At 35.6% G+C, this 17,681-nt stretch overlaps 1 protein-coding gene across 2 annotated transcripts in view; it reads right to left on the bottom strand.

The window, feature by feature from the left end:
• Nucleotides 1–17,290, bottom strand: part of LOC106092218 (uncharacterized) — an 86,295-nt gene extending 69,005 nt beyond the window's left edge. The window contains exon 1 of one of the 2 annotated variants that reach the window (XM_059360905.1): nucleotides 16,383–17,290. The gene's annotated coding sequence lies outside the window, so the exon portion shown is untranslated. Of the gene's footprint in view, nucleotides 1–16,323 lie in introns of both variants that reach the window. The other variant, XM_013259008.2, reaches the window with a different exon arrangement.
• Nucleotides 17,291–17,681: the final 391 nt, after the last annotated feature.

The following is a 17,681-nucleotide window of genomic DNA, read 5'->3' on the forward strand; positions in this document are numbered from 1 at the left end:
TATGAATATATCCAAATCTCAACCGACTTTTTCCAATTTCAATAAGCTTCGTCTCTAGGCCGAAAATTAATATGGACAGACGGACATAGTTAAACCGAATCAGAATGTGAACCTGAGTCGATCGGTATACTTATAAATGGATCTTTGCCTCTCCCTTTTGGGTATTACAAACAAATGCACTAAGTTATAATACCCTGTACCACATTGGTGGTGTAGAGTATAAACATTATGGAAAGTATACATATATATAAAGTGATTATAAACATCCACTGAGACACACATTTACATTTGTACCCACCACCATACGATGGGGGTATACAAATCTAGCCATTCCGTTTGTAACACCTTGAAATATTGATATGCGACCCTAAAAGTATATATATCCTGGATACTCTCTACATTCTGATTCGATCTAGCCATGTCCGTCCGTCCGTCTATCGAAATCACGATAGCGGTCGAACGCATAAAGCTACAAACTTGAAATTTTGCGCAGATACTTAATATTGATGTAATATTGATTCATTGGGGATCGCAAATGGGCCCTGTCGGTTCAGATTTGGATATAGCTCCCATTTAAACCGATCTCCCGATTTCACTTCTTGAGCCTCTGGAGCCGCAATTTTCAATCGATTTGGCCTGAATTTTGCACATGGTGTTCTTTTGTGACCTCCAACAACTGTGTTATGAACGGTCCATGTCAGCCAATAACCTGATGTAGCTCCCACATATTTGAAAAAGTCATTCAAAGAACTTGTCACTTGTATATAAGATTCGGTCCGGCCGATCTTAACGCGCTTTTACTTGTTAACAAGTAAAAAGGCATTAAGTTCGGCCGGGCCGAACTTCTGATACCCACCACCTCGGGTATAATCCGGTGAAAAATGTTTTATTTATGCACATATAGCAGCTATTTCGAACTATGATCCGATTTGGCCAAATTCGACGCGAACATTGAGGGGTCTAATATATACAAGTCACTGTTCAATTTGATTCAATGTAGGTCTTTTTGGCAGCTATATCAAAATATAGATCTATCTGAACCATATAGGACTCGGATGTCGAAGAACCACTGCGTCAAATTTCAGCGAAATCAGATAATAAATGCGTCTTTTATGGGCCCGAAACCTTTAATCGAGAGATCGGTCTATTTGGCGGCTATATCCAAATCTGAACCGATCTGGGCCAAATTGAAACAAGATGTCGAAGGAACTAACACAACTTACTGTCTCAAATTTCAGCAAAATTGCACAAAAAATACACATTTTATGGGTCCAAGACGTTAAATCAAGAGATCAGTCTATATGGCAGCTATATCCAAATCTGGACCGATTTGAGCCAAATTAAAGAAGGAAGTTAAGTGGCCTAACACAATTCATTATCTCAAATTTCAGCAAAATCGGATAATAAATGTGGCTTTTAGGGGCCTAAGACCTTAAATCGGCAGATTGGTCTATAAAGGGTATATATCAAGATATAGTCCGATATAACCCATCTTCGAATTAAACCTACTTATAGACAAAGAAAGAATCTGTGGAAAGTGTCAGGTCAATATCTCTATTTTTAAAGACTGTAGCATAATTTTAACAGACACACATACAGACGGACGGACGGGTGGACGGAAATGGCTCGATCGTCTTAGATGTTTACGACGATCAAGAATATACAAACTTTATGACCCAAAATGGATATTTCGATACATTGTAAACGGATTGACAAAACGAATATTCTCCCATCCTTCGGTGGTGGATATAAAAATAACTATTTCTTTAAATATGAATCCGGAGATCCGGACCTTTTCTGATCTTTGTTTATATTATATGTTGCTCATATACATGGCCTATAAGTACCATTTCTGTTTTATTATGGAAAAACTTTTTTTATGGAGGCAACCGTAGCGCAGAAGTTAGCATATTCGCCTATGACGGTGAAGACCTTGATTCGAATCCTGGCGAGAACATCAGAAACAATTTTCAGCGGTGGTTATCCTCTCCTTTTGCAAGCGAAATTTGGGAGGTACTATGCGGTGTTAAAACTTCTCCAAAAAGAGGTGTCGCCTGCGGAACACCGCTGCGTTTGAACTAAAAAAAGGTGGTCATGTATCATTGAGCTTAAATCTTGAATGGAACAGCACTCATTGATATTTGAGAAGTTTGCTCCTGTTCCTTAATGGAATATTCATGAGCAAATTTCCATTGCATTACATTTGCATAGCAACTGTGCAACATGGCTCTTTTATGCAAAAATTCAAAAAGTCTTTTCAAAAAAATATGATTTGTAACACGAAAAGGTGATTCGTTTTGTTTGTTCATATCTTTCTTTCTGGGTGAAAGTCTCGTATTCTACTCACAAATACTTTACATTTCCATTTCCATTGTCCCCATCGGTCCCTTTTCAGTTTAGGAAGGGTGCGCCCCTTTCCGATACCAAAAAATTCTTTAGCTTTTAATTCCTTTCAAACCATATGTGTAAATTTTTACGAAAAAATTAGTTCAGACTTTTTCGAAACAAACAAACCTAAAATAACTTTCTGAAAAAGATTGTTCGTTGAATGTTTGGAGGCATGTGCCCAGATAAATGAGTTAAGAATACTTAACTCGCATGTAAAAAATATGTATTCTCTACCAAAGTCCTTTCATCGGAGTCTGTTTTGGGGATTTTTTTGAGGTGGATTACTCTAATAGACCTTTCATTTGTCTCGGAAGACCTGCGTGTCCATTTCGTGGGTATTTTAAGAGGTGAGCAACTTATATGTACCACACATAAAAAAATTTGCTGTGTTGTGTATGGTTGCCCTTTGTTATTTTATCTTTTTTGGTTTGTTAGGCTCGAGGCCATGATAACACTTATTGAAAACCTGGTGTGTGCGATTTTGGTAATTGTTTTATTCTTGAAAAATTCAATATTTCGAAAACCGCCAATTGTCTTCATCTGTGAATTTTAATTATACTTCACAACTCCAATCACTTTCTTCTGACAAAGTAATTAATAAAATATTTGAAAAATCTTTGTTACAAATAAATCACTGCAGTATGGGAAAAATTAAGCCAAAAAAGTTTTGTTTACAGGAAAAAAATGTTTTGTTATAGGAAAAGGAGACTCGTTAGAAATGTTTATCTGTTTGTTTATCTCCCTTGTTTTTCTTTCATTCGTGTGAACTCATGTATAAGGGTGCACGATTTAACATCTCTCTTTTGGGTTTTTTTTATTAAGTGATGGCTAGTCAGAGGATACACAGTCACAGTTTCAGCAAAATTAGGCACACCCCGCAAAACAGATTTGTTTCTTCAATCAAATTTTTCGCCAACCGCAATTTTGCTGCTGTGACAAGGTTATTGTCGTCGTTCGTGGGCTGCGCTTTTTCATCCTTTTGGCTTGCTACTGCTCTCCCTCGGATTTTTCTCTCTTGACTTTTTACGCTTTAAAATTAATTCTATTAGTTTTGTCGGTGGTCGAGGGGAGATTTGATGATGATGATAATGGGCAATAAGCATTACTGTACAGATAAAAATTTATTTAAAATTAAAAAAATGTGTAGAATCCATTTTTTTAAAAAAAATGTTTAATAAGAAATATATATATTTTAAGCCGAAATTTCTTTAATAAGTTTAAAGAAAAAATAACAAAAAAATTGGCCGGCCGAGGGACTCGAACCTCGGTTTCCGAATTCTTTAGAGGTGTGAATATGTCATATGCAGTTCTAACTGCCGAAAGGATAGTTAGCACAACTACCGGTTAGGGGTTAGTAGAACTACGGTATGGCAGTTAGCACAACTATCAGTAGGGTAATAAGCAAACTACCGTAAGGGCGATGTGCTAACTCTTTTTGATACTGCAGAAAATAAAAAGTTGTGGATACAATTGGCAGAAGTAAAATGAATTTAATTTTTATGAAAATGATTGATGAAACTGATATATAGGTAAGTAGTATCTTCTTTTAACCCTATTTATTGTATCGTGGTTAAGATAGCTACTGAACTATGAAAATAGGCAAACTGTGGTGCAAAACAATTGAAATTGTTTTGACATTATTATTATTTATAAGACCCTAAACTGGAAGATCAATATATATGGCAGCTATATCTAAATATAGTCTGATCTGACTTAATACAAGTCATTCTGTTAGGCTTAATACATGTCACTGTGTCAAATTCCAGCAAAATCGGATAATAATTGCGGCTTTTATGACTTTATGAGCAGATCGGTCTATATGACAGCTATATCTAAATGTGGTTCGATCTGATCCATATTTAAGTCGAATGTCGGGAGGATTCAAATAATTCACTGTCTATAATTTAATCGAAATCGGATAATAAATGTTACCGGCTTGAGACCCTTAACCGGCACATCGGTCTATATGGCAGCTATATCCAAATATGGCCCAATTTGGCCCGTTCAAGAGCTTACCTGTTTGCAGCAAAATTTTTGAAGAAACATTTTGAAGGAATGAATGAAGGAATGATGAAGAACATCCTAATTGAAATTGGTATAGACATGAAAGTTAAAGTCAAATATTATTAGTGAAGCATTCTAAATTGAGTACGACGTTTTTTTCAGCATATTGCATAAGTAATATCTTTATCCTGTTTAAGGATCCATTGCGTTATCCTTTTTGATATGAAATCGTATAACTCCCAGGACTGTTTTTTCCTTCAAACAGTTTTTTTAGAGAAGACTGTTGTTCCCGGTTTTCCAATCCATATACTCATTCAAAAATATTTAAATAGGTTTAAATCCAAATTTAAGCCGTCAAAACCACACGAAAAGACGCATTTTGTGCTTAAATTTCGGCCGCAAGTCCCCGAAAATGTTTTTGCGTCAGGAAAAGTCCTTATCTAGAGCCCCTTATATCATATATCAAAAAAAGCGTTTGCTGTCCATACACTGAAAAGTATTGTTTTCCTAATTTCAAAGATTCGAGTCAAAGATTGGCAAACATAATTTAAAGATGAACAATTTTCCAATTTTTAAGTAAGCATTCCCTTTGGTGAACAATTCATTCCTTCATATTAAGGATTTTCATTTTAGATTGTAGTTTAATAAATTCTTTACATTATGTCTTGTTATTAAAGAGAAACATTTTAAATGAAGTCAAAATATCGTTGAAAGTTAGGAAAGTAACCTTGGTACAAGACTACAGAGAAACGTAATTAAAGGCAAATTAGCCTCACATACAAGAGCGTCTTTAGGAACCGAACAACGATGATCGAGAGACCGGTTTTAATGGGAGCTTTATCAGGTTATGGACTGTTTTGGACCGTAAGTGGCACAGTATTTGGAAGTCGTAACAGAACACCGCATGCAAAATTTCAGACGAATCAGACAAAAATTGCGGCTTATAAGGACTCAAGAAGTCAAATCGGGATATCGGTTTATATGGGAGCTATATCAGGTTATAAACCGATTTAGACCGTGCTTGGCACAATTTTTGGAAGTCATAACAGAACACTATGTACAAAATTTCAGCCAAATCGGACAAAAATTGCGGCATGTAAGGGCTGAAGAAGTCAAATAGGGAGATCGGTTTATATGGGAGCTTATCTAAACCTGAACCCATATGGCGCCGACTGACTGACTTTATCGGGTCCTAGATCAATATTTCGAGGAATGATAAAAAATGATAATTCGACAATCATCTATCAATTATTAAATCAATTATTTATTTTATTAGGTCAATTAAATGTTTTTTTTTTTTTTTTTTTTTGAAAAAATAAACAGTTTTCCTATAAATTGGTTTATTCAGTTGATAACTGCTAGAATAGAATAGAATTATTCAGCTTGCCATAAATGCATTTCACATCATTTTTTTATGTGCAGTGTTACCATTTTTTAGTTGTTTTAATTTTTTATTCTTTTATCAAAGGAAAAATATAACAATCACTTGAGAAACAAATTTTCCTTAACAAATAGAAAACGATATCCCTAAAAATATAAAAGTCTGATATGAAAACTTTTAACGCCAGGGCACGACTACAAAAGCGGCAAACGGATGCTTGCAATACGGAATGAAGTAAAAGCGAGAAAAATATGAAAAAATCCACTTTATATTGATGCAGGATATTAAAACTCAATTGTTTTACTTCTTCTCAGACAAAGCAGTAGCGAACGAAGTACTGAGTATTAAAACTTCAATGAGTTGACTTATGAGTCAACTCAATTTGAAAAGTGAGTAGTTAAATCTATATGTTAGTGAACGAACAACGCCATTTTCTGAACCGTACAAGAGGCCCATTATATTTTTTTTTTTTTGTTTTTTTTTTTTTTTGATGATGTGTATTAAAAGGAAGTACCGACATTTTGATATGTGAATTACATCATAAATCTTAAATTTAAAAAAAAATCCTCTACTTTCAGTAATATTTAAGAAATAACAAGTAAGAGCGTTCTAAGTTCGGCCGGTCCGAATCTTATATACCCTCCACCATGGATCGCATTTGTTGAGTTCTTTACGCGGCATCTCTTTTTGGGCAAACAAAGAATAATGGATAAGAATTGTTATGATGTTGGAGCAATTTCAAGTTATAGTGTGAACCAGACCGAAAATGATGAAACTGAAACGAATGAACTGAATGTTGAAGACCGTAGTAGAAGTCATTGGGTAATATTTCAGTCCATCTGGTTAAGAATTGCTCCTTGTATGGGCTCAAGAAGCATTATCGGCAGATCGGTTTATATGGGAGCTGTATCAGACTAAAGATCTATTCAGACCATATTGTTGTAGGTAATGGGGAAGCCGTTCTACAGCCCTCTAGTGGCGCAAGAAGTCAAGAACCAAGATCAGTTTATACGGCAGTTATATCAGGTTATAGACCGATTTGAACCATACTTTGCGCAGTTGTTGGAAGTCATAGTAAAACAATACGCAAAATCGGATAGGAATTGCGCCCTCTAGTGGCTCAAGAAGTCAAGATCGAAGCGTCTAGCTTCACTCCTTCGAAAGTTAACATGCTTTCGGCAGACGGACGGAAAGAGATATTGAGCTGAAACTTTGCATAGATTCTTTTTTGTCCATAGGCAGGTTAAGTTCGAAGATGGGCTATATCGGACTATATCTTGCTATAGCCCCCATATAGACCGATCCGCCGATTTCAGGTCTTAGGTCCATAAAAGCTACATTTATTATCCGATTTTATTAAAATTTGGGACAGTGATTTGTGTAAGACCACTCAATATCCGTCTTCAATTTGGCTCCGATCGGTCCAGAAAAGAATTTAAATTTAAGTTGATCGAGGATGACCTACGAATACTACGTTAAAAAATATTATATTGGGTGTATAGGTGAAAAATATTGACATTTTGTAAAATATTCCAAGTATTGTCCATCATTGGACACTATTTAATATCCTTAATATCCTAATTATTGTCATAAAAACTGCTCCGATTTTGAGGTAAAGAATAAATTAATCCAATGGCAGTCAGAAGAAGCAATGTCTGTGCTGGAGGGCGGGAGAGTCAAAACTCCTAGTCCACAGTGTTCGAAAAAGTTTTGACCGGCCTTGTGTTGTGACCGATCGTTGTCGTGAAGGAAACTTCTGGGGTCGTTTTTTTTGGTTAATTGCCCTCTTCAAACGAATCAATTGTATTCAGTACACTTCCGCTGTGATCGTCTGACCCGATTTCAGTAGTTTATTACACAAAACACTCCTCTGATCACAGAAATATAGAGCATTGGCTTGATGTAATGTATCAATTTGCCATCATCAGTCGCAAAATAGAGATACAACAAATGTGTATATAAAGGTTGATTTTTTAGCTATTATCTTTTTGGCAACAATCCTAGCCAATCTTCTTAAAATTTTGAACGCTTTCTTCCATAACTGCCACAATATCTAAGGAGTTTGGTAGAAATCTGTTTAGATTTAGACATAGCTCCCATAGATATGTTAGTCCGATTTTGAGTAATATTGCATTAATGGGGTCATTTGTTGACCGATTCTTTTTTATTACAATTTTGAACACATTTGCTCGAAATTTAATACGGATTGTATAATAACCCATCTGAAAACCTCCACCGAAGTCCACTAAATTCTGTTCAGAATTTGAGAAAGCTCCCAATTAGGGAGCTCTGGCTCTGCAATGATTTTGTAATCTGTAATGATGAAATCTTCAAAATAATTAAAGTTTTGCAAAATTTTCTTAACAAATAAAAATTGGCAAAAGTTGCTATAGAAATGAAATGTTAATTCAGTTTCCTTAAAAAAAAAAAAAAAAACTTTTTAGAAAATTTCTCTCTGAATAAAAATGATGAAATGAACATTAGTTCCTGTGGAAATGGATTTTAAGCTGCTGTCCTTATAACATTTCTATGAAGCTGTTTCAAACTTAAGATGTAAACAAAATATATCTTCGCATTCTAAGAAAAACAGTACATGCTAGAAAAATAAAATTTTAACAAACTTTGTATGATGAATGAAATTTTTAATGTTGTCCAAATTGCAGTGCTCCTGTAGAAAAACATTCTGCAGAAATTAAATGCTGACAATAAATGTTGAAAATAATTCCCAAAGAAATGAAATAATGATATTGTAATGGAATTCCTTTTAGATTAATTGTTTCACATGATGGATTATTTACGACAAAAAAATAAAATAAATCTTTCTGTAAAAATTTTTCTTAATAAAATGAAACTTGCGACAATTTCCTAAAATTTCCATATATAAAAAATACTTCAAAATTTTTAAATTATATGACCTACATTTCCAGCAAAAATCGATTTAAAATTCCATGGATTTCTTTCACATGGAGTAAAAAAGTGAAGTAAAAAAAAAATATATAAATTTCATTAAAGGAGTATAGAAACCCCTAGAACCAGCATGAGATGAACAAAAACCTAGCAGCACAAGGCAGCCCAACACAGAGCAGAGCGGAATACAGAATGTCTACAATAAAAAGTAAACGCCATATCAAGCAATGGAGAATTTATTGATTTTTATATAAAAACAAATATTTTTAGCCCCAAAACTTTATTTCCCTTTGCTTTTTATATGGCTTCGTTTTCACACAAACACATTGAAAATATCTTATCGTCTAGTTCGCTTGCCTGCTTGTCCTCCGACCACCTCTTTGGCAGGGGCTGGCGGCTAAGGGAAGAATTTTATATTTTCATTACTGAACATTATTAAAAATTGTTTTAATCTTTGGCAAATAACTCATAACAATAACCATCGCACCCAGCCAAACGAAAAGAATGAACCACCCACACTTGAACCACCCACCCCCTCTGAGTCCAACACCCGAACGACTCTACACCAATTCACAACCAGTTTGCCAGTCTATGCAGTCCTAGCAACACTTAAAACAACCCCCATATTTTTCAGTTGTAATTTCTCGATGATAGATTTCCTGTTTTTTGTTTTTGGGGAAACGTGTGCTACACATTATGTGGAATATTATCGTGGAGCGAAGTAACGGTTCCGAAAAGATACTTTATCGCTGAAATAAAAATATCTAAAAAACTTTATTATTTTTTGCTTGTTTATAAAGATAAAATCCGCACATTGGCTTATAGCAGGAAACGACTATGATTGATAATGCCACACAACAATTACGCCATTGGAAAACTTGTATAGGTCAAATACAATATTTGATTGGGTATATTAAAAACATTACATATTGAATCAAAACATGAAATCGAAGACTCAAATTATAGACTAAGGTGTCCATAGGAGAATTTTAGACATTCGTCGACAACCTTCATGAAAACACATGGTTGACCTCCTGCACAGAAAATAACACCCAGGAATTTTGCGCGTTCCTACCAGGAAGAAAGGCTTAAAAGAACAACTTCCGCCTTGGACGTATTAAAGCTCAGACCACGTTCGGCCGCCCACCTCTCCGTCGTTTCTAGAGCTTCCTTCTCTAACAGTGCCGAGAAACCCTAACCGAAATAATAACGTCATAACCGCTTTCTTCCAAAGTCAAAATCTCTAGCCTTCCTTAATATGTCTTTAAGAAAGTAGGTAAATAAATAACTTTCTTAACCTTCGCCGATCGACTCGAATGACCAGGTGCTCTAACTTCCGAAGGAGTAAAGCTAGCTGCTTGAAATTTTGCACAAATACTTCTTATTAGTGTAGGTCGGTTGGTATTGTAAATGGGTCATATCGGTCCATGTTTTGATATAGGTGCCATATAAACCGATCTTGGGTCTTGATTTCTTAAGCCTCTAGAGGGCGCAGTTCTTATCCGATTTAAATTAATTTTGGCACGACGTAATTTGTTATCATATCCAACAACTGTGCCAAGTACGGTACAAATCGGTAGATAACCTGATATAGCTGCCATATAAACCGATCTTGGGTCTTGACTTCTTGAGCCTCTAGAGGGCGCAATTCTTATCCGATTTGAATGGTTTGTACCACGGATTTTCTCATGACCATCAACATACGTGTTTATTATGGTCTGAATCGTCTATAGCCCGATACAGCTCCCATATAAATCGATCTCTCTATTTTACTTCTTGAGCCCCCAAAGGGCGCAATTCTTATTCGAATTGGCTGACATTTTACACAGGTCTCCCACATGTAATTTAATTGTGGTCCAAACCGGACCATATCTTGATATCGTTTTAATAGCAGAACAAATCTTTTCTTATATCCTTTTTTGCCTAAGAAGAGATGCCAGGAAAAGAACACGACATATGCGATCTATGGTGGAGGGTATATAAGATTCGGCCCGGCCGAACTTAGCACGCTTTTACTTGTTTTTTTTTTGACACTCAAACGTTTATTTTTCATAATTGAATTTAAAAAAGTAAAAAGGCGTTAATTTCGGCCTGGCCGAACTTTGGATACCCACCACCTCGGGTATGTATGTAAACCACCTTCGTCATAATCCGTTGAAAGAAGCATAATTTATGCCCCCATAGCAGCTTTGTCGAAATGTGGTCCGATCTGGACCAAATTCTAAACGGATATAAGGTGCAAATCCATTTTGTAGAACAAAATATTGGTCTTTTTGGTAGCCATATCCAAATATAGACCGATCTGAACCACATACGACTCGGATGTCGAAAATCGTATCATAAGTCACTGCGTCAATTTTCCGCGAAATCGGATTATAAATGTGCCTTTTATGGGGCCAAGACTTTAAATCGAGAGATCGGTTTATATGGCAGCTATATCCAAATCTGAACCGATCTGGGCCAAGAAAGCTGACGAAGGGCCTAACAAAACTCACTGCTCCAAATTTCGGTGAAATCGGACAATAAATGTGCCTATTATGGGCCCAAAACCTTATATCGAGAGATCTATATGGCAGCGATATCCAAATCTGGACCAAATTGAAGAAGAATATTGAAGAGCCTAAGGATATCGACTGGCCTAACACAACTCACTGTCCCAAATTTCAACAAAATCAGATAACAAATGTGGCGTTTATGAGCCTAAGACCCTAAATAGGCGGATCGGTCTATATGGGGGCTATATCAAGATAGAGTCCGATATAGCCCATCTTCGAACTTAACCTGCCTATAGACAAAAAAAAAGAATCTATACAAAGTTTCAGCTCAATATCTGTATTTTTAAAGACTGTAGTGTGATTTCAACGGACGGACATGGCTAGATGGTCTTAGATTTTTACGCTGATCAAGAATATATATACTTCATAGGGTCGGAAATGGATATTTCGATGTGTTGCAAACGGAATGACAAAATGAATATACCCCCATACTTCGGTGGTGGATATAAGAAAAACTAAACCATTAAGCATCTCAGCATAGGACAACTTTACCAGATGATTTATAAATACAAGCTTGCCAATATTAAATTTTTGGCGCTTAATTTTTAACCATAAAACTTTCCTTTTTGAAAATTGCTAGGTTCTAAATGGAATTTTTGCCTCTGAAACTGGTCATTGGACCCATCGTGGGGTGGAAGGACACAAAGGTCATTATCATTCCGAAAGCAGGGCAACCGTACCACACGAAGGCGAACGATTTTCGTCCTATAAGTCTGTTTGTTGCCGAAGACTCTAGAGCGGTTAATACAAACATATCTTAGGACTATGGTCCCTGGAGATCGCCTGTCTCGGCAACAGCTTGCAAATAGTAAGGGTAAGTCCAATTAAACAGCCTAGTCGCCTACAAAGAGAGTTTTCTCGCTGTCAAGGAATATACAATGGGATCATTTCTTTACATAGAAGTTGCTTTCAATAATGTTAAACCGACATCAATCATGAAGGTGGTGGAGTTTTTAAGCATTAACATTAGAAAGTTTGTTAATACTTGCAAAAATAATGCGCATGCAACACTATGGGACAGCGAAACGGTCGGTAGGACCGCGAAAATCCTATGGGGGTTCCAGATCGTTATAAGACGAGGCTATTACTGAAAGGAAGTAAGAAGGAGGTCAGTATAGCTCTTGGTATTATAACGAGACACAGAACTACGAGTTCACTTTTATAAAATCGGTACGGCAAGTGATGACATATGTAGGGCATGCGGAGAAGATGATGAGACATTGGAGCATTTCATGTGTCATTGACAGATACCGGCACTTAAGTGGGAACACTGTACCTGACATGAACCAACTTAGGGGAGTGGAATGGAAAACAATAAAGCATTTTGTAAGTAGCACGGAATTCCTAACTTAGATTTTCTTTTTCGAGGTTACTTTTTTTATATCTAGATTAATATCTGCCCCCTCTTTTCAACCCAGGCTAACCTACTAAAAGATGCATTACGGCAGGCTAAGGATCTGCAGACCTGAAAAGATGGATCAGAAGAAAAACTCGTCAAAGAGGTGCATGGATTTACGCTTAGATTACTTTCGTTAACCAACTTTGCTGTCGTACGTAGAGTTTTCTGAAGTATATCTCTGAGAGATCCTTGCAGATAGGCAGCCGTTAAATCTCTGGGGAACATAACTCTGAACTCAAAAACAGCCCACGACTGTCCCAAATCTCTCAACGAGATGGCGGAACAGTTCAAAATTCAAATGTTTTGGGTGCCGGGCCACAGAGCTAACTGAAACTGTAGAGCAGAGGAGCTAGCAAGACTAGGAACAACCCTACACATTCCAGGAGAACTGAACACTCCAAAAGTATGTGGCCTTGCTGTCACTGTCTGATCAGAAAATATGCTGACAGACTGAGGGTTGCAAGTAACGACTTCTGCAGAAGCTGTTAGGAAGTTGAGGAAGAAGAGATTGACCGCCTAGATCGTGCGATTTAACGCCTTTAGATTATTTTTTCTGGGGCTATGTTAAAGCACATGTCTATACAGACAAGCACACTTTTATTGATGCATTGGAAGACAACATTGAAACATTTATTCGTGAGATGCCTTCATTTCTCTTCTTTCTCCATTCAATTTAATGAATTAAATAAAGCTTATCCTAATATAACCTATTCTTATGCAGCGTCATGCAAAACAAAGCAACGTGATGCATTATGCGCTTGCAAAGTTTTGCCCTACTATGAGCATTAAAAGCCATATATCAAATCGTGGTTTAAGACCGATATTTTTATATAAATGAGGTTTTGTTCAAAAATTATATATTTTCAAATGTGCCAAACAAGAGCAACTAATTGTGGGTATAAACGTGGCCAAAAATGAGTATTAACTTGTATCAGTTGCACCATTTTTGGCCATGGTTATACATCTAAAATGTATAGATTATATTTAGCGGATAATTACTGACACAGAAAAATCCGTTTGGTTTAAGCGCTTCATGCTAGTATTTATGTCAGAGAACTTCAAATCCTTAATTGTTTTCATTGAAAAGCTAAAATAAGAGTTTTGTATCCAGTGATAGAGTTGGCAAGTAGAAAACTAGCAATCACTTGCCTTGTACGAGCTGTTAATTGAATTAAGAAACATGTTTCTAGCAATTTGTATGAAAAAATGTCGAAGATTAAGACCAGTCAAAGTTAGTATCTTGAAGTCTTTGCGTCCTTTAAAATATTTCTCTTCCAAAATGTTATCCACAATCTATTCTGATTGGCAAAAACTGCATTAAAATTGTGTTAAAACTGTAAAAAACACAAGTCAAAACCATCATATTGGTGTTTCCTTGCTTGAAAATAATCTAAAAGTAGCTGGGATAAGGGTAATCCTATAAAAACCGACTCTTCGTGAACATGCTACTTAAATTTTACCAAATGAATTTCGTTTTATTACTAAATATCTTAATTTCTCTAATTTTTCTCTTCCATTTGAATGCCTTTAGTGTTAGTAAATAAGTAGTAAAAAATGTTTTAATTCTTTAATATAGTTTCCAGGATGATTTCCTTCAATGAAAGGGCGAAATATTGAATGAAATAAATATAGTTTGTAGAGGAAAACACCAATTTTAAGGTGGCAAGCCTGCGTTTTAATCAACATAGTAAGGTAACCTATTCATATTATATACATATATCATAGTATGCCCAAAATATTTCTTAAAAAAACAACTTTTGAAATCTTAAAATGTTTAGAGTTTGCAAGCTTAAAATTTTAAAAGCTTTTTTTAAACATTGTTATTTTGTACCAATCAACGTAGCGAAAGCATTTTTTATGAAGACCTCTTTGTAAAATCTACAATAGCTGGCGAAACTGCTGCAAAAATGGATCATAGTAACGGCCTTAACACAAAAAGTACTCGTAGTGTTACAAATAGATACTTTATAGTGCTGCAAATAAGTGTTTCTACAAACATTGACACATCTTGAAACATTTTTACTACAGACAAACTACTTTTATTACGAAGTTTTTCTTTTATTGTAACTGTGTAATATTTAGCTTCACCATATCAAACAATAGCCATACACGTAGCATTATTGAACGTATCTAACTTTGTTCATTGTAAACCCTTTAGCAGCCAATTCGAATAAGAATTGCGCCCTTTGGGGGCTAAAGAAGTAAAATAGAGAGATCGATTTATATGGGAGCTGTATCGGGCTATAGACCGATTCAGATCATAATAAACACATATGTTGATGGTCATGAGGGGATCCGTAATACAAAATTTCAGGAAAATCGGATAATAATTGCGACCTCTAGAGGCTCAAGAAGTCAAGATCCCAGATCGGTTTATATGGCAGATATATCAGGTTATGAACCGATTTGAACCTTCTTTGACACAGCCGTTGAAAGTAAGAATAAAATACTTCATGAAAATTTTCAACCAAATCGGATAGGAATTGCGCCCTCTAGAAGCTCAAGAAGCCAAGTCCACAGATCTGTTTATATGACAGCTATATCAGGTTATGAACCGATTTGAACCTTGAACACTTGGCACAGTTGTTAGATATCATAGCAAAACACTTCGTGCAAATATGCATTCAAATCGGATAAGAATTGCGCCCTCTAGAGGCTCAAGAAGTCAAGATCCAAGATCGGTTTATATGGCACCTATATCAGGTTATTGACCTATTTGATCCAGACTTGGCACAGTTGTTGGATATCATAACAAAACACGTCGTGTAAAATTTCATTCCAATCGGATAAGAATTGCGCACTCTAGAGACTCAAGAAGTCAAGACCCAAGAACGGTTTATAAGGCAGCTATATCGAAACATGGACCAATATGGCCCATTTACAATACCAACCGACCTACACTAATGAGAAGTATTTGTGCAAAATTTCAAGCGGCTAGCTTTACTCCTTCGGAAGTTAGCGTGCTTTCGACAGACAGACGGACGGACGGACAGGCGGACGGACATGGCTAGATCGACATAAAATGTCGCGACGATTAAGAATATATATACTTTATGGGGTCTCAGACGAATATTTCGAGTAGTTACAAACAGAATGACGAAATTAGAATACCCCCATCTTATGGTGGAGGGTATAAAAAGTGACTTCCCCGTAGTTACCAGAAGATCGAAAATGATCCCTTGAACTTTATTCTAACTTTTTCCTTTTTTTCCATATGATCTTTATACTTTGTTTATTTAAAATTTCATTATTTTTTTGTAACAAATCGAAAGTGTGGTAGTTAGATATGTATATGTAAACGTATATTAATGTTATATTTATAAATATATATTTTAATAAGGGTTATTATATACAAGTACAACATATGCATGTATGTATATTATGTACATATGTATGTGTATGCAGCATCACAAATACGAGCATTAAAGGGATTTATGGTTAGGGATTGATTGGTGGTTCATATTGTTTTTTTTTTTTTCAACCAATTTCCAATTGATATTAATTTTCAACTAGGGTTAATTTTAGCAAATTTTGTTGCATAATTTTCTTTAAATATCCAATTAGTTTTCATCAATTTTTTTCAGAGCCTATTAATGGAGGAAACGGATGCGGATATGGTGCAGGAGGTTATTAAGAAGATATTTTGAGTAGGATTAGCAAACAATCTATTTTGGCGTATAGATAATTACTAGAATATTGAGTTGCTGAAGATATGTAAGTACAATATTTGAATTGTTGTGGGACTCACAATGTCTCCAGGCATAGTCCTTTCATAACTTAACTGTAAATGTTTGTGAAAAGAGTTTTCAATGAGCAATATGGCAACAATTAACGTCATGTTTGGCTCAGCAAAGTACACCGGATTCGAAATATTTTCAAATTTGCGACATGTCTTTGTGGTTTTAAGAAAATAGTCCTTTGCGTGAAAGAGTTTTTGTGTCCTTTGTTAATCAGTTTGCACTTGTTTGGGTGAGTTTTTGATTTATGAGTACAATCATTGTATTTTTATTTTCAACGGCTTGCATTAATTCTAGCTAATTTATTTGTAGTTTATTCATTCATTTGTTTAGTTTTTCTTTTAACTGTATGTATCCATCCAACCATCCGTTTATCCATCCATTTAACCTTTTTTAAGTCATTCACATTTTATTAATTTCCTTGATATATTTTTTTTTTTTTTTTTTTTGTTTTGATCTTTTTTTTTTCTGTAGAGCGAGAACACTCTGTTATTTCTGTATTCCTTTGTAAGTATCCTTGAGTAGAGGTCCTTTGAGCTTGCACATGGAAATATTGTGAAACAGGCTGTAAACTTCCACTAAGCAAGCAAACCTTGATTAGATTAAAATTTTTATTAATTCTTCTTAATTTTCTTTTCTTTTGTACATATGAACAATGAAAGACATAGACAGAGAATAGAAAGAGAGTGAGAGCACTCGCCGCCAGGTATTTCTTAAATGGCAGTATTTTTTGACGCTGTTTCTTTGATTTTTGATTATAAATATGTGAATGTTTGTTTGATTCTTTCTTTTTTGTGTTTTCTTCTTTTGTTTTTTGCTTATGTCTCAACTTACAGAACTTTTACAGGGTGTATCACTTATTTATCATACCGACAAAATATTACACGCCGAAAGTGTAGCCACGACCGGCTACTTCTTATTCACGTACGCGTTTTCTGTAGACTGATTTGAATTTTCCGCCTTGAGTCGTTTGCAAGCTGTTAACGCAAAAGGATGCGAGAATACCCCAGAGTATTGAACTTAACATTTTCCAACTGCACACACTCGGTGTGGCCTGCTCTCTGTTGTAGTAATAGACTTGTTGTTACTGTTGTTGTTGTTGCAGCCAAATATTAGGATGTTGACTTTGTTGTTGCCGTCGCTGCTATTACTTTTTTGTGTGAGTTTCCTTCGCTTAGCAAACCACCCACACTCAGAGCAGTGAAATGGTGGAATCGGCTAGCAGCTCTCATTTCTTATTCGTTTGAGCGAGAACTATTATCACCACTTTCACCTCACCTTCTCTCATGGAGAGAAAGCCTATGGCAATA

The sequence above is a fragment of the Stomoxys calcitrans genome, chromosome 1, assembly GCF_963082655.1.
Source record: "Stomoxys calcitrans chromosome 1, idStoCalc2.1, whole genome shotgun sequence".
Classification (NCBI taxonomy): Eukaryota; Metazoa; Arthropoda; class Insecta; order Diptera; family Muscidae; genus Stomoxys; species Stomoxys calcitrans.